Source organism: Schistocerca gregaria, chromosome 3 (genome assembly GCF_023897955.1).
Source record: "Schistocerca gregaria isolate iqSchGreg1 chromosome 3, iqSchGreg1.2, whole genome shotgun sequence".
NCBI classification, from domain to species: domain Eukaryota; kingdom Metazoa; phylum Arthropoda; class Insecta; order Orthoptera; family Acrididae; genus Schistocerca; species Schistocerca gregaria.
This window is the reverse complement of record NC_064922.1, coordinates 381,028,265-381,050,036: the sequence shown is the minus strand read 5'-3', so window position 1 is coordinate 381,050,036 and position 21,772 is coordinate 381,028,265. Positions and strand designations below refer to the sequence as shown.

The following is a 21,772-nucleotide window of genomic DNA, read 5'->3' as shown; positions in this document are numbered from 1 at the left end:
AATCATCAAAAGGGGTAACAAAGCACTTACTTAAATATTTGCGAAGGATTAAATGGTTCAAATGGCTCTGAGCACTATGAGACTCAACGGCTGTGGTCATCAGTCCCCTAGAACTTATAACTACTTAAACCTAACTAACCTAAGGACACCACACACATCCATGCCCGAGGCAAGATTCGAACCTGCGACCGTGGCAGTCGCACAGTTCCGGACTGCGCGCCTAGAACCGTGAGACCACCGCGGCTGGCTGCGAAGAATTATTCAGTTAAACATTGGACATCTCTCAACAGATTGTCTCAGGGGAGGGGGAGGGGGAAATAAGTTGCTACATGTGTGTTCACAACAATATCAAATGTGAAGTTTCCAGCACATATTCATTCCTTATATGCTGATTTATGAACTCACTACAGTCATCAAGACACAAGCAGAAAAATCAATATTTGGTTTCAATGTATGTCATATAACCAATTCCTAATTTTTCTTTAATATACCCTACAAGCTGACACAAATCTGTTATCATCAAGATCATGGATCTTCACCAGTTTAAGCCCTCGTAAGCCTGTAAGTGTTTGGCACAAACATATGTACAGCAAAAATCTCTTCAAAAATAAGTTACAGTGTGGTTAGCAGAATAATTGAAATTCTTGTACGAACCTGACATTGGACCACCCTTTTCTTGTTATAATTCATGTGGAATGTACGCGTTATTATCAAATAAATTTTAGACAGATTATGCATTTTTTCTTTTTAGCAGATTCTGAACTGCCACAAACGTGTAATAAAATTATGTCCCATGCCAGGACTGAAATCTGGATTTGTACCTATCACTGTGAAACTCACTCCCCCCCCCCCCCCCAGGGAACGTCTCACACCAGACAAGTGTAACCCTTATGTTTGTGTGGTAGAGTACTGGTGGAGTATGCGTACGTGGAGAACTTGTTTGCGCAGTAATAGCTGTCATAGTGTAACTGAGGCGGAATAAGGGGAACCAGCCTGCATTTGCCGAGGCAAATGGAAAACCGCCTAAAAACCATCCGGCCATGGTTCACCGGACCTAGAGACAAATCTGCCGGGGACCAGGCACTCTTCCCGCCCGGTAAGCCGTGCATTAGACGGCACGGCCAACCGGGTGGGCACTGCTATATAAAGTTCATTACCATGTAACATTCAAAGTGGTTGATTGAGTTTGGAAGGCAGAGGTACTGAACTTCTACAAATTCATGAAGCAATGAATATACACAGCTAGTTATGTGTACAGGAGGCACTTGGCATTCTTGAGAGGTGGTACTCGAATCAGGAAACATACATCTATGCCATAATTCTTTACTTCTGTCCATCTGCAGAGAATAACAATAAGGCAACAAGAGTACATTCAATTGTGACCCATATCATCACAGACCTGTCTCTATTATTACTGCCTATTGGCAATTTTTCGACCTGTTTTCTCTCTCTCTCTCTCTCTCTCTCTCTCTCTCTCACACACACACACACACACACACACACACACGCTCGCAACCTTACACAAGTTGCAGCAAGTAAATAAAAAAAACATAAATTTGCTACGATGCCCAGTGAGGTACGCAAATCATACAAATCATATTGAACATTGTTGTTCTCAATAATATTTGCATTTTTTTACAAATTGTTCCATGCAACTAAACTCAAACAAGTAGGCCTCATTGAAAATCAGAATTTTTTTTTTAGGTGTCTATTATTACCATGGACTGCATTTTTTTTTACCAAAAAAACACCCTAGCCATGTCCAGTATCTGCCAGCACTTGTCAGATCAGTAAACTTCTCTTCCTTGCCTAACTTGCCCTGTCTCGTATGCTTATCCGTACTGCACTGTCTGTCTGCTACCTACATTATTCAGTCACTGCTAGTTTACTACTTATCCTTTGTGCTCTGCTGTCCCTGTTAACACACATAATTAAACCAAGTAAAAAGTTCAGTGGTAAATGTGCCGTGCATTGCTGAGAGACTTACTGTAAAAATTCTGTGGCTAAAATTACAGTATGAGTCATGCTGCAAACTGCCCAAAAAATAAGTTATACACCACTCTCATAATCTACATAGTTGTGTTTTTGATTGGAAACCACCTTCAAATCACTCTCTTGTCCTTAAAAATTGCTATGTACTCAAGCTGTGTAATGGAGGTACACTTGCATTCTCAGAGCAGTTAAACAATTTGCCCTGTGCCTCTAATCATAAATGGGACAATATAGCATGTGCACACTTTTCAGTCCGTCAATGTGCCTCGAAAGATTGTTACAACCTCAGGCCCTATGTTCATTCTCATTTTATGGCAAAAATGGTCGTCAGCATGGGAAGTGTCTGCTGAGTGATGTAGACCACAGTGACATCGTTTGAACATTCAGCTACTATTGTGAGACAAAAAACACTGAGGATGTGCCCTGGAGTAGATGCCCAATGTCAGCACTGCCAGCTAAAGTCCACTACTTATAAATAATGGCTCTAATACCTCAAGGAGAATGCACCAAATCTGCATCCTGCCTTTCTGAAGACCTATCTTCACATATTCACTTTAGCTTCTTGGTAATCCATTGCAGACAACAGTATGTAATCCTACTGTGGTGGGTGAGGAAGTTGGTCAACGTAACACTTCGAATGGAACCTGGATTGCTAGCACCGAGTTCTTTTCACAAATGAGTGCAGGATATGCCAGACAAATGAAAATCATCTTGTGTGGAGAGGGAGCTCTGTACCAATGCACGCCTCAGGCAAAGAAGCAGCAGCAGCTCCCCCCCAAATCAAATTCTGCAGGGAGGTGGATCAGTCACATTTTGGAACAATAACATGTACAGATGCTGAATGCCTCTGCCTATTGAGAATAATTTGAGACAATTAATTTGCCTCTCAAAATGAACACACCACACCATGTAATACCTTCCTCTAGGAGGCAGGAACTGACTAAATGAAGAGGCTCCTGGTATATACTGATGTGAACTGATTGGACACATTTGGAGTCAACTGAAACTTGCTATGCATCGCCACTATGAACCTCCGCACTTCATGATGGGGCTTCCATTGAAGAATGGTTGGGGCCAGCAACATCTCGAACACCTTCTGAAAAGCATGGTAAGGATGTTACACTGTATGGGGGTGGAGGAACACAACACTGAATGCTATCCAGCAGTAGGTTTAGATTTCACACATGTGTCAAAATGTGTACCTCAAACAGCTAGCCTTTTTTAGTCACTTTTTGTTTGTATTTCATAGTAAAGTATTTCTTTAGTGTCATCTTGGTTATTCTATCAAACATTGCTTCCCTTGTATCTGAAGCCCACAAACCTTTACGATATGCAGGTGGTTCAAAACTGCAATTATATGTCCAAGGATATGGAAGGGGAACAGTAGTTGAGAAGGAAGGGAGACAGGGTGTAGTTACCCTTATGTTATTCAATTATGTCCTGAGCACACAGTAAATGTAACCAGGAGATATAATGGGAAGGGAATGAAAATGTAGTGAGAAGAAATAAAATGTTTAACTTTTGGTGATAACTCAATTCTATCAGAAGTGATAAAGGACATGGAAGATCAATTTAATGGAATGGTGGTGTCTCAAAGGTAATGGTGAGAATCAGGGGATACAGAGAAAATTAGATAAAAGACACAAGTTAAAAGAAGTGGCAGATGAGTTATGCTGTTTGGTCAGCAAACTAACTTATTATAGTTAAAGTACATACAATATAAAATGCAGAGTGGCAACACCAACAAAAATGTTTTTTGAACACTGTTTATAAATTTAAGTGTATGAAAACAACAAAAACAGACAGTTTTTAAGCCTGTTGTTTCAAAAGAATGCTGAAGAGTAGATGGGTAAATCAAGTAACTAGTGCAGAAGTAAAGAATCAAATTGGGGAGGAAAGGTAAGCTGAAAGAACAGATCCTGAACATCAAGGAATAGTTAGTTTGATAATGGAGGGTACGGAGAACTGCATCAAACTGGTCTTTGAACTGAAGATTGCAGTAGCAATAACAATAGCAGAAAGCACACCTACATGTATCTGTCATCTAATTGTGACTATAGTGAGGGAGTAATAGTAGAAAGCAGAAACTGTGTACACCTTTACAGTAGGTTGATATAGACTTAGCAGGTGGACACACATTCTGTACTGCTACATGAAGTGAAACAACATATCGTAGGTTACCCACCTTAGTTCAAGAACATCCAACTGCCAGAATAACTTGCCCATAATACTATGCTGCAGGAAAACGGTCTCTTAGATCTTTAAGAAATAGTAATAGCATAAAAAGCTTTGGAATAAAAAGAAGGATCATAAATGTCTGCCTTGTTTGGAAAATGTATGAACAATAAACAATAAAATAAAGTCTGAAAAGATATAAACCATGAAGACAATAAGTCATCAAAAGTGCAACAGAATTCACAGTCCTACCTATTAGATAAGTAGGTCACATAAAATTTGGTGTACAGTGAGGAACTTTCCGAGAGTGTTGTTGAAAAAGTTTCATACTACTTTGGTAAAGGAATCAGAAATCCTCTTTGTCATACACTATGTAATCAAAAATATCCAGACACCAGGCTGAAAATGACTTAAAAGTTCATGGTGCCCTCCATTGGTAATACTGGAATTCAATATGGTGTTAGCCCCACCCTTAGCCTCAATGACAACTTTCACTCTCGTAGGCATACATTCAATCAGGTGTTGCAAGGTTTCTTGGGGAATGGCAGCTCATTCTTCCCGGAGTGCTGCACAGAGGAGCGGTATCGATGTCGGTTGGTGAGGCCTGGCATGAAGTCGGTGTTCCAAAACATCCCAAAAGTGTTCTATAGGATTCAGGTCAGGACGCTGTGCAGGCCAGTCCATTACAGGGATGTTATTGTCATGCAACCACTCCGCCACAGGCTGTGCATTATGAACACATGCTCGATTGTGTTGAAAGATGTAACTGCCATCCCTGAATTGCTCTTCAACAGTGGGAAGCAAGAAGGTGCTTAAAACGTCAATTAGGCCTATGCTGTGATAGTGCTATTCAAAACAAGGGGTGCAGGCTCCCTCCTTGAAAAACATGACCACACCCTAACACCAGCACCTCTGAATTTTACTGCACTACACAAGCTGGCAGATGATGTTCACTCAGCATTCGCCATACCCACACCCTGCCATCGGATCGCCACATTGTGTACCATGATTCATCACTCCACACAAATTTTTTCCACTATTCAATCCTCTAATGTTTATGCTCCTTACACCAAGCGAGGCGTTATTTGGCATTTACTGGCTTGTTGTGTAGCTTATGAGCAGATGCTCCACCATGAAATCTAAGTTTTCTCATCTCCTGCCTGACTGTCATATTACTTGCAGATTGGACTTTCTGTGTGATGATGGTCTGGATAGATGTCTGCTTATTACACATTATGACCCTCTTCAACTGTCAGCGGTCTCTGTCAGTCAGCAGATGAGGTCGGCCTGTACACTTTTGTGCTGTATGTGTCCCTTCACATTTCGACTTCACTATCACATCGAGAACAGTGGACCTAAGGATGTTTAGGAGTGTGGAAATCTCGCATACAGACATATGAAACAAATGACTCCCAAGCACCTGACAACGTTTGAAGTCCATGAGTTCCGCAGAGCATCCCATTCTGCTCTCTTATGATGTATAGTGACTACTGAGGTCGCTGATATGGAGTACCTGGCAGTAGGTGGCAGTACAATGCACCTAAAATGAAAAACATATGTTTTGGGTGTGTTCGGATACTTTTGATCACATAGTGTAGCAAATAGTGGAAAATCCAGTATGGAATGTAACAATATTATGAAAAAGAAGTTGCTGCTCACCATATAGTGGAGATGGCACAATAAAAAGACTCACAAATTAGCTTTCAGCAAGTATGGCCTTTGTCAGAAGGACAGACATTGAGTATAGTGATGCATTAGAAAATAGTAACAAAGGAAAACAGCACTGGGCTAGGATCGAAGAAGAGCCATCAGGCATATATGACTTTGTGATATGATTCTTTCATTACAAGGAGTAGTTCCGCAGCATGGGAGTGTCAGACAGTTCAAAATGTTACACACGGGTGTACAGGTCTTTCATTGCAGCAGCTTAGGTTCCATTATGTGTGTCCCAAATCTGTTCATGCTTCACTGCAGTATGGTTAGCATTCTATGGATGCCATCTCAACCTTCCCACATTTCTGCTAGACAGGGAGCCTACACAAGGTGGGTTGGAGAACTGCTGACTTGTTTATGCAGATATCAGTATGTGTAACTTCTGTAATGCTAGTCAGACACAACTGGTGTTGTAACTCGTGATTTTCTTCCCCTTCAGTGGCGTGTCATTGGCTTGTGGGACATTTTGTGAATTTTATTTTCCTCTGTTTGGCATTTACTTTTTCTTCCCTCCATTTTCAAAAGATGCTATTTCTCTTTTCACCAACAGGCTTAAACAAAAATTTTGTATTGCTACAGAAACTTACTTTTTTGGTGCAGGTGCATTATATCTTTTAGAGGGAGACTTCACACTAGATAAGTCCCAAATATGTTATGTTGAGTGCACCAGCATACTATTTCTTCATTTACATATGCCTTTTGGATCTTTCAGTGCTGATATGAAAGAAGTTGAAAATGTTGGAAGAGGCATCCACTTTGTTACTTTCAGCTCAAACCTTCCTCCACATTGGACACTTAGTTGAACAGTCAATGTGCATTTATAGTGAAAAATACATGATGGAACCCATTGGCATGTGACCAAGCTACTGTTGCCACACGGGGCTTATCCTTTGAAAAAAAAAGAGTAGTGTACCCATATTTCTGCAAAAACAACTTGTTGGTTTTGGAATGAATGGCTCCACTTTAATTAGCTGGTTCCTATGACTCCCCATTCACTCTCTTTTGTGTATCAGGCATGGTAGCAATTTCTGCACTAAATCAGTTTTGCTGCAGATGTTTCAACATGAGTATCAGTTATTGAAACAGAGGCATTCATCTAACAGTAAGGATACAATGGTCTACACAATGGAAATATGAAGAACTACATTTCAATTTTTGGGTGCGTAGACTTCTTCCTAGAAAATTCCATGAAACAGAGAAAGGGGGAGTGGTTAATTATTGGAACAAAGAGCACTCGAAGCAAATGGTAAAGTTCAGTGATCTTTTTTCCCTGTGTGCAAATCCACAAAATGATTGGAGTTATTGGGACTTTTTGCTTATGTGACAGATGACCTTGCTGTTATACAAACTGTTACATTTGTCTGTGTTCCCTCTCTGTATATGTAGGAAGATTATGCTTTAACGTCCTATTGATGAAACAGTCATTAGAGATGAAACACAAGTTCTGACTGAATGAGTGTAGGACAGGAAACTTCAAGCTAATTTGATAGTAGCACGAGGAGTTAGTGCAACTGCAAGCTGCACTTTGCAGTAGTAATGTTATGGCTCATACAGAAGACATGACATCTTCCAAATCAGTGAAAGACCCATTAGACACTTCTAAACTGATAGTTTCACTCTAGATATAGATAATAGCTGTAATGTCTTGGAGATTGTGGACAAAAGCATATCAACAACCCAACAAGTTCAGAAACAGTCTTACAATACAGGTCAAAGGTACGAGCTAAAGGCACACAGGAAATTATGTGGTAATAATCAATGCTCCTCACACTAATGTGAAGATTAAGTGGAGTGATAGGCCTTGAATGAAGTGCTCTATGGAACATTTTAATATAAAACTTCAAAAACCACCCTCGGAGGGAGAGAGGTGTTCACAAATGAGAGTGAGCTATGCCTCATCCCTCACTCAGTTGCATCATGGAATGGTTTTCATCTGAATACTTCTGGTACGAGACGACGTGTGGTAAATTACTTAAGTATTCTCTCTAACCAAAGCAGTATCCATCCTATAATGTGATTTCCAACATGTTTCCAAGGACCTTTTTAGGGTAAATTCATCCAACAGCCAGAGCTGCATAGTAAACATAGTAGAAACAGCTACAAGCACAGCATGTCATGAATATTAAAGGATATTTATCTTCAACCAAAATATCAGAATACTTAATAATTAAAAGGTGAACCTCCAACACCCATACAGGAAAATGAAAGAGCACATGGGATGTAAGCACATGCATTGTGCTTACTAGAACTATTAGAACATCACATAGGAATCATTTAAATCAAAGAAATACAGGACACCAAAAATTGTTGATGTCCAGGTTTTGATTATTAATCACACTAAAATTCCCAATGATTGAAGGAAATACTGTTTGCAACAGCCATGTACAATTTGGTTCAGACTTCAACAGTGGGTTCAATCTTGCTCTTAATTCTGCATAAATGATTGTCCAATGATTTTTAAGGATGATTCAAAACTCAGTCTTGCTAGACACCTGAACAGACCTACAAGAGATTTACAGCTAATGTACAGTCCAGTTACACTAATGTGACGACACCTATGTTCAATATCAACATGCAAGAACCACTCCCAGACAGCAGGTGGCAACACTAGCAATGGAATGTATATAAAGTGTTTGAAAAAATCATTTTTGTGCCTTCAGGTGGTCCCTTCCTGCATGTCTTATAGTGGTTTGCACTGCAAAAGAGGTTATTTAGGCTTTCGACAGGTGGTCACATTAGTGTGACTGGACAGTGTAGTTCAAGTCTTAATCTCACAGAGATTCATGTTATTTAATTTCAAATGAACAAAAGCAACTGATGGCACCAGAAGTAAACATTAATGGTCATACACTAAGATACTCTACATGAAATGTGTCCTGGGATGCATTAACCGTGCAGTCGAAATGTGGAAATGGTGTGATTTAGCTACGTCCAAAAGGGCATGATCATTGAATTTTGGGGCATGGGTAAAAGCATGTCTGAAATGGGTAAGTTTGTAACTGCCAATTTGGTTAAAGTATACCGTTCATGGCAAAATGGCACTATTCAAAACCAGCCCTGAGGCAATTGTGGTGCACCACGATCCATTGATGACAATGGTGAACAACAGCTCAGAGATGTGTACAGGTAAGTAGATATGCAACTATCGAGCAGCTGACCACCCAGACGAACCAAGGGGCTACCAAGTCTAAGTCCATTCAGCGAGTGTTGCTGTGTATGGGTCTCTGCGACAGGCCCTGGTTCATGCACCCATGCTGACTGCTGTTCATCGGCGATATGATGCTAGAATTTGCATACCACTACTGCAAGTGGATGTCCTGAGTGGTGGTAGGTGGTCTTTTCAGACAAGTCACATTTTATGTTCTGTTGGTGTGAAATGTCTAATAAGCAAACAGCCTGCAACAATTGCTGCAAGGGTCCAGGCCAGAGGAGGGAGCATTATGGTCTAGGAAATATTTTCGTGGTATTCCCTGGGGAATCTCATCATTTTGGGAGGTGCAATGGATCAACACAAACATGCATCTCTCCTTGGGGACCATGCCCATCCCTACACACCGTTTGTTTTTCTTCAGCATGATGGCACCTACCAGCAGTACAATGCAATATATCGACAGCTCTCAGTGTAGTGTGCAATTTGAAGAACACCAAACTCCCCAGATTAACACCCAATCAAGAATCTGTGGGACCACCTCGACTGGGCTCTTGGCACCATTGATCCTCAACTGAGAAACCAAGTGCAAGCAACCAAGGCAATGGAATTGGTAGGCCTCAACATCCCTGTCAGTACCTTCAAGAACCTCACTAACACTCATCCTGACATCTTACAGCAATCTGCAATGCAAGAGGTGGTTATTCAAGCTTCTGACAGGTAGTCACATTAATGTGACTGGATAGTGTAGTTGAAGTCTTAATCTCACAGAGACTCATATTATGTAATTTCAAATAAACAAAAGAGACTGATGGCACCAGAAGTAAATATTAATGGCCATACACTAAATGAAACACTTTGCAAAATACTTTCTTGTCCAACTACATAACAATTTAAAATGGAGTCAACACATAGCACGGTACAGCAGTTTATGATCTTAGAAATATATCTCACTGAGTTGATCTAAAAACAAGTGTTGGTTTATTTTGCATATTTTCACCCTCTGTTGTCTTATGGAGCAGAGACAACCTAAAATAAATAAAGAAACTATTTATTAAACAGAAGCAACCAATCAGAATAATCTGTAAATTAGATAACTGCACGTCTTTCAGATGCTGTTTTAAGCATTGAAATTCTTATGTTAACTTTAACAATTAATTTACTCCTAATCATTTCCATTGCTGATGATAAAAATCACTCAATGATAATACAAGCCACAAGAATAAATTTCATGTAGACTCTGTCTTCTTGTTTAAATTCAGAACTGAGTTACATACTCTGGTGAGAAGGTATTACACAAGCTGCTGCCTAAAATTAACATAAAGCAAAAACCTGGGACTGCCTGGCAATTAAAAATATACTTCATTAGCCACTCTTTTGGTGAATTATCTGAATATCTATATAAAAGGATTGAAAATCTCTATTATCTACACTGCAAGTGGCATTGTTCTTTGGAAAGTTGCATGACAAGCAGTAGGGTGTTGTAAACAAGTCTCTATTGTTACATTGTTGGTAACTACTTTCTCTGAAAATGTACGTAAGTAAATATTAAGCTACCAACAGAAGGTAAACAACAGCTATTTAATATAGCTAAAGAAGCAATAGTTTTTTTTTTTCAAGGTAATAGCTTTCCTTGTTATTTATTAGGTTAATTTAGCTGACATAAACACACACAGCATTAAGCAATATAGCTGTAATTTACTGTCAATGCAGTGCATAGATTAAGTTTCTATGATTTGTGCCTTTTGCTAAGATAAACCTCCTCTTGTTCGACAATCCAGAAACTTCCTTTTATGGTATCTAAAGAGCACAGTGAATTAAGAGCTGAATTAATTAATGAAAATGAGTGATGTCATTTTTCAAAGAAACTGTTCCTGCATTACTTAAAGTGACTTAGGAAAACTATGAAAAATGTAAATGAGGGTGGCTAGATAGGAATTTGATCTCTGTCTCCTCCCAAATTGTAGTCCATTGCTTGCTCATATGGCTCAGCCTCTAATGGAGATACTGAGTGTAGTATTGACAGTTTCTGTCTCATCCCCCTTTTCTCTTCCATTCTACTAGCTGATAACAAAAAAAATATTCAGTGCTAAATTCTTGAGTTTCAGAACTGATGTTTACTTGATGGTGTGATTTCAGCTTTCCAGAAGCCAATCTTTTCCCTGCACCTACATAATATGAACAGTGAAGTGAAATACAAAACTCCCCATTAGAATAATGATACAACAACAAGGCATCCTAAATAAATTGAGACTTTATTGCCATCAGTAAACATGGGGCCACAGACAGTATCTACAATTTTGATTGTTACACTTTCTTAATGTAAGTAGAAACCTTCCGATCATCTGAAGCAATTCTTAGCACATCTGTTGGTTTTTACCCTTGTACAGGACCCAGTAATGGTCTGCTCAGAGTTCCTTAACGTGAAACAAGTAAAATGAGTTTCCCCCAACGAACCAATATTTTTAGAAATGTATTCTTTATTCAGTTCTCCTTGAAATAACATACATCATTTGCCTCTAAAAAGGTGTGCAAGCCTAGTCAAGGTTCAATAACTGTAACAGCTGAAAAAGTATGTAATTGAAATCATTGAGACCCAGAGTCCTGAGTGAAATATTCATATAACAGATGTAATTGTCACAGACTTGTGCTTAGCTAAGCATCTCAAATTAAGTGGGGCCATTCAAATTTGGAAAGCAAGTGACAAACACTCATATAGCTGACATGGCCAAAGAGACTAGTTCCATTCAACTGGGGAACAAAAATAAATAAAATAATATGACTGACCAACTGGTACTACTAGGTACAAGATACCAGTAAAATTGGAAACAGACACAGATACATTTATCATAGACCAAAAGCCGGGAGACGTGTGAGTGTGAGTGAGAGAGAGAGAGAGAGAGAGAGAGAGAGAGAGAGAGAGAGAGTGTGTGTGTGTGTGTGTGTGTGTGTGTGTGTGTGTGTGTGGTTTTTTCCCCCTTCTCTTTTAGCTCTTAGAAAGGACATTTGTCTGAAATCTCAGTTATGATTTCAATCTTATTTATGTGCTCAACAATACAGTGAGTGGTTACTTTTATTCCTTCAAATATTTGTATTTCCAGTATCATGTTACCAAAACTGCAAAAAATGGTATGAAGAGGAAACATATAACTAAGCAACAAGACACCATTCTGAAGAACAAAAGAATGATGGTTAACGTGTTGAGACAATGGAAAAATGGGAGTGGGGGAGCACTGTGTGATTGACATAATAGCCGATGTTATTTGATTTCCTTATTCTCTAGCACTGAGAAGGAAAACAAGATAAAACGAAGAACAGTAACAGAAAGAAGATAGTCAACAGCATGTCATCATGATCTTAAGGCTAGCCTGTTAGACTACTAATCAAAACAGCTTTGGTTTCAGATTCAATACCAGCCACTGCTCAGATTCTTAATTAAAAGTATCAGCAATGGTGGCTGAAAACTTTGGATACAGAGTCATCTGCCAACAGCTTTGCAAAGAAGGTGGAGGGGCTGATAAAAGTTCAGCGTATCCTCTTGCCTCTGGTGAAGAACTGCCCCTAAAAGCAACAGACTCAACAATGATCAATGGCACAAGGATGCAGAAGGCAATATATATCCATAAGAAATGTTGCCTGTAATTGAAAAAGTATCATGATGATTTCTCATTGGTAAAAGGTTCCAGATTAGCTCCCCATTTGGGTCTCTTGGAGTGAACTGCAAAGGGAGAGGAATATTGAAAAAGGTACTATTCTGCAAGTGTGGCATGCCTGAAGCATATATGTAAATAGGGAAGCTAGAAAATGAGAAAAGAGAAATCCAAAGGCTCGATCTGGTTATAGTTGGCGTCAGTGAAGTGAAAAGAAAAGAAGATAAGGATTTCTGATTAGACAAATGTAAGTTAACATCAACAGCAGCAGAAAAATGGAATAAAAGGAATAGACTTTGTTATGAATAAAAATAAAGGGCAAAGAGATCAGTGATAGCATTGTTCTGAATCAACAACAATAGTTTGGGTATACAATGTGGTTATAATTACACTTTTACTACTTGAGCCAAAGTAGATGGAAAACTATTTACCATATGGGTATCCAACTTTATAGGAATTATGATGCAGACTGTGTGCTGCAGGATCTGTGCTGTTAGTGGTGTTGGTGTCATGACTTCTTGTTACGTGCCGGTACTGGTATGACATTGTAGGGTTTAAACATAGGCATCAGTTTGCATTACAGTCCCACACAGTCAATGTAGGTCTGGACAATACGAGCAGGGCTTTACTCTTACAAGTGTTTATCAAAACAATAGCAACAGTGCTGCTGTTCTTCACAAGTAACAACACATTACAGAAAGAAGAAAAGATTCTCTTTCCACACCGAGGCTAAAGAAAACAATTTGGAAGTTTGAATTAACTGGCGATTTGGGAAGGAGATAGCTAATTGTTGCACAAATTGTTGAAGTTACTGTTGCCATGATGGAGAATGCTGGATGCAATGTGCGTTCTATAAGTAGCACATGAGCCGTGTCATGACAGCTGAACATTCCAGGGTCCACTGTTCGAAAAGTGCTGCGAACAATTCTGAAATGATATCCTTACTGCAGTTCCAGGCTGTCATGAATGCATATGGTTATAACATTGAGCAACATTTGTGACTTGGAACATAAACATGGCATGCAATTAACAAATATTACCCTTGAATGCTTGGTGCTCTGCAGCTTTCAGATATTTATTAAATGACATCTTCTATACAATTTGAGTTATACTGGATATGTTTTACCTGCCAAAACCAGTTTTGGGGTTTATAACCCATCATCAGTGATATATTATGCACTTCTGAAGCAATAAAATGCTTGTCATTTAATACAACAAAATCTGAAATACGTACTATAAACGTAGCACAGTTTGCCATGTATGTTATTGCTGTCAAATTTTAGGCAGTAACAATTCTTGATGATGTTTGACATAACTGTCATATACAATAAACCTGTCTATGTGACAGTTATGCCCAACATTATTAAGAACTGCCATTGCCTAAAATTTGACAGCGGTATTGTACATAACAAGCTGTGTACCATGTAATCATGGCAGACTGTAATGCTATACCAGGGGAAGAACCTGAAGACAGATTTTTTATCGACCCAATTAAATCATTTTATCAATAATTGTTTGAAGACAGATTTAGATATAATATTGGCTCATTAGCAGGAATAAAAGAAGAGAGAGAATCCTTGTGTTCAGCAATAAATTTCAGCTAGTAATAGCAAATAAACTGCCTCAGGATCATAAGAAGAGAGAGTATACCAGTACCTGAAAAAGGCCTGGAGACATGGGATGTAACCAGCTGGATTAAATCAGAGAGAGAGAGAAGCTGAAATCAAATACTGGAATGTAAGGTGTACCTGAGAGCAAATATAGATGCAGGAACAATTTGCTAATGGTGAAAAGGAAGCTGAATTTTATGGAGATCATCAAGAAGAACCAATGTGTGATACTAAAGTGTTGAGGAATGATAATGGTGAGGGGGGTGGTGGCGTGTGCGTGTGTAGTTCTCTGGCACTGTAGATGCAATGATAATTAATGTCATAATAGGCAATTACATTGAAGACAAATGGAAATTTCTAGAAAAAAAGGCAACCACTGTAACTGGGCAGACGTATATTAATACAAAGATGGTAACTGTGAAGAAACCTTGGATAACTGATGAATTAATTTAATTGATCAATGAAAGAAGGAAGTACAAAAATGTTCATTAAAAAAGAGACAGGAATACAGTAACATATGTCACTTAGGAATGAAGGACAGTGCAGGGAAGCTAAAGCAAAATGGCTGCAGGGAAAATGTTAAGAAATCAAAAAGTAAATGATCATCAGGACAGTTTCAGCTTATTGAAAATTTAATATAATCTACAATGAAATTAAAGGCAAAGGTTTCAACATAAAGACTATAAAAGGCATTACACTGTTATTCACAGAGGAGAGAGAAGATATGGGGAAAGAGTACACTGAGGATCTCTATAAGGAAGAGGAACTACATGCTGAAATGATAGAAGAAGAAATGGTTGCTGATTTGGGAGACATATGGGGGTCCGGTATTAGAGCCAGGTTGGAGGCAGAAAGGATAAACAACATTTCTTCAAAATTTCTATATCAGTAGGGGATGTGGCTGTCAAATAATTATTAAAGCTAGAGTGCAGAATCCATGAGACTGGAGAGACACCTTCAGACTTCCACTCACTTGTGACGGAAATCTGAGAATTATCACATAATCAGCTTAACAGCTACTTGGGATCTGTCAGATGACGATCAGTTGGGCTTTAGAATGTTGCATTTGATAATGGAGGCACAAATTAGACAAATATTAAGACACATTCACTGTATTTGTTGACACAGAAAAAGTGTTTGGCTACATCAAATGATGCAAAGAGGTTCAAAATTCTCAGGTAAATATGTATATACTATAGTGAAAGATCAGCACAATACAATATGGACAAGAAGCAGGAGGGACCAATAACAATGGAAGATCAAGATAGAAGCCCTTTGATTTAAAAATAGTATGAGACAAGAATGAAGCCACTTTTCTCTACTATTCAACTTTAATATCAAAGAAACAATGAAAGAAATAAAACACAGATTCAGACATGGGATTAATAATCAAAGTGAAAGGACATCAATGATAAAATTCACTGATGACATTGTTTCCTTCTACAGAAACAGAGTAAATCTATGAAAGTATTAAGAGTTAAAAGAGATCACTAACAAAGGGTGAAAACAGGGAGCCCATGTAGTAGACTAACTGAAGGAATTCTGCTACCTTGGAAGCAAAATAACGCAACTGCATACAGCAAGGCTGACAGAAGAAGCAGACTAGCTCAGGCAAAGAGAGCATTTGTCACCACAAGAAGTCTTCTATCATCAAAGATAGACATTAATTTAAGGTTCACTTTTCTGGGAATATATATCTGGAGCACAGTACTGATTGGAAGTGAATCAGGAACTGCAGGAATAGTGAAGAAGAAAAGAATCAAGGTGTTTTCAAATGTCTCTAAGCACTGTGGAACTTAACATCTGAGGTCATCAGTCCCCTAGACTTGATGATGATGACGAGTCCCATACTTTTTTACAGGGCATAGGGGAGCGATGCGGGAGACCCGTGCCGCCTTACTAGGCAAGGTCCTAGTGGAGGTGGTTTGCCATTGCCTTCCTCCGACCATAATGGGGTTGAATGATGATGATGAAGACGACACCCAGTCATCTTGAGGCAGGAAAAATCCCTGACCCTGCTGGGAATCGAACCTGCGACCCCGTGCTCGGGAAGCGAGAACGCTACCACGAGCTGCGGACCCCTTAGACTTAGAACTACTTAAACCTAACTAACCTAAGGACATCACACACATCCATGCCCGAGGTAGGATTTGAACCTGTGTCCATATTATTAGTGAGACAAGGAACATGTGGGGGGGGGGGGGAGGGGGGGCAGGAAATGGGACAGGATCATAACATGTGTTCAGGCATCATGGATTAAAGGAAGCCACAGAGGGTAAAATCTGTAAAAAGAGGCAGAGATTGCAATATATTCAACAAATAATAGAAGGCACTGATGTAAGTGCAATCCTTGAGATGAAGAGATTGGCACAGGAAAAGAAGTTATGAGGGGCTGCATCAAACAAGTCAGCATACTGATGAAGGTGAACAGATATGTGAAAAACCAACACTCACAAGAAAGAATGTTACTTAATGAGGCAATATAAAAAGCAGATGGGAGTGGGCAAGGAGCAAGATTCACGTTCCTGGCAAAAGAATGATTGAAGTATTCCTGGCAAAAGAATGATTGAAGTATCTCTTCTTTGACATGTTCTTTTGAATTCAAACCCTCCACCTCCTCCCCTCCCAAAAGGACCATACTCACTGATCTCTCATAAATTTTTTGTTTCTCATTCCTTTTCACATTATACTGTCTTCCTTTCCATCACTAGACTTGATCAAAACTTCTCATTTCATTAACATGACACTGTCTTTTACTAAGGTTTTTATTGGTTTGATAACTTTACTGATGTTAGTATTATTGATTACTAGTAACAGTGAGGTACTGAAACTATTTTGGCAATGACAAAGACTGAAAATGTGTGTGAATTCCTAAGGGACCAAACTGCTGAGGTCATCGGTCCCTAGATTTACACACTACTTAAACTAACTTAATCTAACGCATGCTAAGAACAACACACACACCCATGCCCGAGGGAGAACTCGAACCTCTGGCAGGAAGGGAACAAAGACTGAGAAAGTCTGCAGTCATAATCTTATTTGATAAGAAAATGAGATACTAGTCTTGAACAATTTGGGAAAACTCCTCAAGACCTGAAATTGAACGGTTAGACTCAGATGCATGTTTGGCTTCTTATAAATACATCTGCAGTACTCCCTTGTCGTGGCAAAACCTGATTTACATGTTTATACTTAGTGCTTCCAAATGCTGATATTATCACAGTACACTCTGTGTTCAACATTGTGTGGAAACAATCAAATGATTAACATCCAATGATCTTCTGGTTTTCATTGTTGGTTAGTTCATTCCAATCAATTTCCAATGCATATCCAGCATTTTTAAAGCAGTTTTGATTTATTCTTAAAAGCATATTATTCCATATTACTTGAAATATCAATTTTACACTTTTATAGCTTTATAATAATTCCATTTTTCAGCTATTTTAGCAGTAACACTTACATAACACATTTTCCCTTGGGTAATGGATACATTTCACAATAAAATTCCGTCACCAGTTGAAAAATTTGGAAATTTATTTCACTTTAGCTGTTTCAGCAGATTAACTTGTCATCTCCAAAAGCTTAATATTGGTTTAGCAGATATAAATACCTTCTTTGAAGAAGCATAATGCCATGCTATGTGAAGAAGTGTGCATATTGTAAGTGATAAACACAGACTGATAACTTATAGTAAATGAATCATACTTATTTGCATGGTGAAATGCTAGAACAACAACTTGACTATGTAATAAATATGATTCATTTATTGTAAAATTATCAATCTGTATTTATAATTATCACTTACAGTACCTTCATTTTCAGCACGTCATGGTATTATGCTTCTGCAAAGAAGATACTGGCATCTGCTAAACCAATATTAAGCTTTTGAAAATGACAGAATAATCTTTTGAAACCAGTAGAATTGAAATAAAGTTCCTAACTGTGTAACTGATGACTGATTTTTATTCTGAAATATATACCACAGCTGCTGAGGAAATAATAGCTATGAATAAAATATAATGGATTTTTAGGAGGAAACGGGGAATTTAAAATCTAAATGCCATTTTATTCATACCATGAAGAAATGTGTGCAGTACATTCCAATGGTCAATATGCCATTTTATCAGCTAATGAATGTGCTCGAAGTGGCTACCACATGTCGTCGGACATTTATGCACATGGCAGAACAATACTTCAAATGCACCAGCCTGCATGTAAATAGAATCCTGGCAGCATAAATGTATTCTTACAATGTCCCTCATGTACGAAACACCTTTCATGCACTAAGGCACAAATCAAACTGGTTAAGTCCAGTAACATGTGGCATTATTATGTAGCAACCATACAATCCTTCATACCAATAAATGCATTTGTGCCAGCAGGGTAGGCAGTGCATCCTGCAGGACATTCAGGTACACTTAGCCTGTGGTGTCACCAATAATTCCACTTAGATTAAGTACTGATGGTTTGAAGTCACCATGCCACCGATACTTTCCACAACCACACACTTTATTTCATGGATAGTTGTCATGACGAGTGACTGGAAAGGTAAATGATAGGAATCCTGAAATGGTAATGGCATGGTGAACAAATCTACATCTACATGGCTACTCTGCAATTCACACTTAAGTGCTAGGCAGAGGGCCACTCTTCAATAGCACTCAGGAAACTAAATCTTTCTGTACAAGTTCTGATTGCTCTTATTTTATTACAATGGTAGTTTCTCCCTGTGTAGGTGGGAATAAATAAAATATTTCTGCAATCAAAAGAGAAAGTTAGCGACTGAAATGTTGTGAAAAGATCAGGGGGGAAAAAATTTCTTTTAATGATTACTACCCTAACTTGTGCATCATATTTGTGTCACTCTCTCCCCTATATCTGATAATATAAAATGAGCTGCCCTTTTTTGAACTTTTTCGATGTCCTTCATCAGTCCTCTCTGGTAAGAATCCCATATAGCACAGCAGTACTCTAGAAGATGACGGACAAGTGTAGTGTAGGCTATCTCTCTAGTAGATTTGTTCACGTTCTAAGTGTTCTGCCAATGAAACAGTCTTCGGTTATTTCTGTGTGATGGTTCCAATTTAAGTTGTCTGTAATTATAATATCTACATGTTTAGTTAAAGAGACAATCTTAAAATTTGTGCACTTTATCAAGCAGCTGAAATTAAATGGATTCCTTTTAGTACTCATATGGAGGATACACCTTTTATTGTTTAGAGCCAACTGCCACTTTCTTGCACCAATCAGATATCCGGACAATCATTTTGTAGTTGGATTTGTTCTTCTGATGACTTTACTAGGTGGTAAACAACAGCTTCATCTGCAAGAGGGGCTGCTCACAATGTCTCCTAAATGATTTGTGTAGATTAGGGTTGGTGACTTTCTGTCAGTTACTATAAACTGTAAATCACAATTCCAGTCACATGTCTGTGACAATTCTCCATAGGCATGCCACTTGATTAGATACTACTAGTGAGAAATGGTGTCAAAATCTTTCTGTGAATCTAGAAATATGGAATCAGTTTCAGGCCCACTGTTAGTAGCACTTGTTATTTTGTGCGCATAAAGATCCAGTTGTGTTTTGCAGAATGATATTTTCTGAAGCTTTGCTGACTGTGTGAATAGATCATTTCCTTTGAGGCATTTCATAATTTTCAAACACAGTATAGGTTCCAAAATCCTACTGCAAATTGATGCCAGTGATATTGATCTACAATTCAGTGGATTATTCGTATTTACTTTCTTGTGTATTGGTGTCACCTGTGTAATTTTCAAGCCCTTAGATGAGAAACTTTTGTTGAGTACGTGATTGCATATTATTGCAATATGGAGTTATTAAATCAGCATACTCTGAAAAGAACCTGACTGGTATAGAATTTGGACCAGAAAACTTTGCAGAGGATATCTCATCATTAACGTACCTTGCACACGTTGCATGATACAGGTAGTAGTTTTCATGAAGAAAGTTCCTTTTAAAAACCTGGCATATCTCACACTCGCAGGCCACCTGCTTAGTGTTAGTGCATGCATATAATTCACTTGCCCCCCTTGGTAAGCAATATTATAAGAATAAAATGGGACCTAGCATGGAAACCAGCATTTCTGGATATCTATTTATTTGGCCTCATTTGTTCCTTACCCTCTTAAGAATCATATCCTACAGCCTTACTCAGTTGCTCAGAATTATGCTTAATTCATCAGCTGCTATAACGTTATTACACATCATGGGCATCATTTTGTGTATAAATACATAATATGATAATGTATCAGCGTGTTCATTTATCCACAGACTCATGTCCATGATATGAAATACATGTTATAGTGATAGTAGAAGCAGAATATAACTTTTTATGTAATTGAAGGTGGAGGGGGTGCGAGTGGGGGGGGGGGGGGGGGGGAGAAAGGAAAGAAAAGAAAAGAAAAGAAAAGGGAAGGGAGGGGAAGGGATTACTGAGGTCCACTGCATCAGGACATAACGTGGATTCAGTGGCAACAAGTGAAAATGCATATTGGACCGGAATTCGAACCTGGGATCTCCTGCTTACTACACAGGTGCATTAACCATTGCGCCATCTGAGACAAAGTGTTATCACAACTGCATGGACTATCTCAGCATACCCACATTCCCAATCTACAGTCCCTATCCATTTCCTCCAAGCTCGCTACTCACAGGAAGTCAGACATACTTGTGTATTCACACACAAGGAGGTGGATCCATTGCCCATCTAGGTGAATCAATTTTATGAATGCGGGTTGTCTGCTCTTTTGGACATGTCCAAATTTTTTGTTACACTTTTTACAGCCACTGCCATGCTTGTTACCCATTGCTATGTGTGGCCTAGCACCTGCTCAGACTTCTGTAGCTGGACCTGCTGCTGTGCTGTTTGTCAGCATGGTATGGTTGGGCAGCATGTCCATACTCCAGTTCGTGATTTTCCCGAGAGTGTAGTGAGGTTTACTCACATCCATAATAACAAGTTTAGTCCCCTTATCTCTGAAGGTCAGCAGTACCTGCTAAATATCACCCATCATTTCAGATGCTGGCCAGAGCCAACATCAACTGCTGGAATCTTGGCTGAAACTGTGGCACGTGCATTTTTGCCTATGTCGATAGCTCTCTTTGGTTCCCCACTCCACATCACCATGAACTGGGGATGGCAGTTTGAATCCTAGCTGTTCACCAAGCTTTCCCAACTCTGTGGAACCCATCATCACCGCACAACACCCATCCAACCATAGTACGGTTGATCGATGGTATCATTCTTTAAAAGCTGCTCTGTTTTCCCATAACACAGAATGGACTACTGCACTCCTAAATGCATCTGTAGCCAAGCGGGTGTATGGTGAGGCCTTTTGAAAACCTGGAGAATTTTTTGAGTCCTCTGCTACCACACTGCATGCATCTATCTGAACCCAAATCTTGGCATAGCACCCTATCTTCATATGTTCATACAGATTTCGGCACTTCCTCACACGTAATG

At 39.0% G+C, this 21,772-nt stretch overlaps 1 protein-coding gene across 1 annotated transcript in view; it reads right to left on the bottom strand.

Annotated features, from left to right (window-relative positions):
* The window catches only part of LOC126355010 (armadillo repeat-containing protein 8-like), a 140,717-nt gene that overhangs the window by 1,424 nt on the left and 117,521 nt on the right, over positions 1-21,772 (bottom strand). The gene's annotated exons all lie outside the window — the stretch shown is intronic.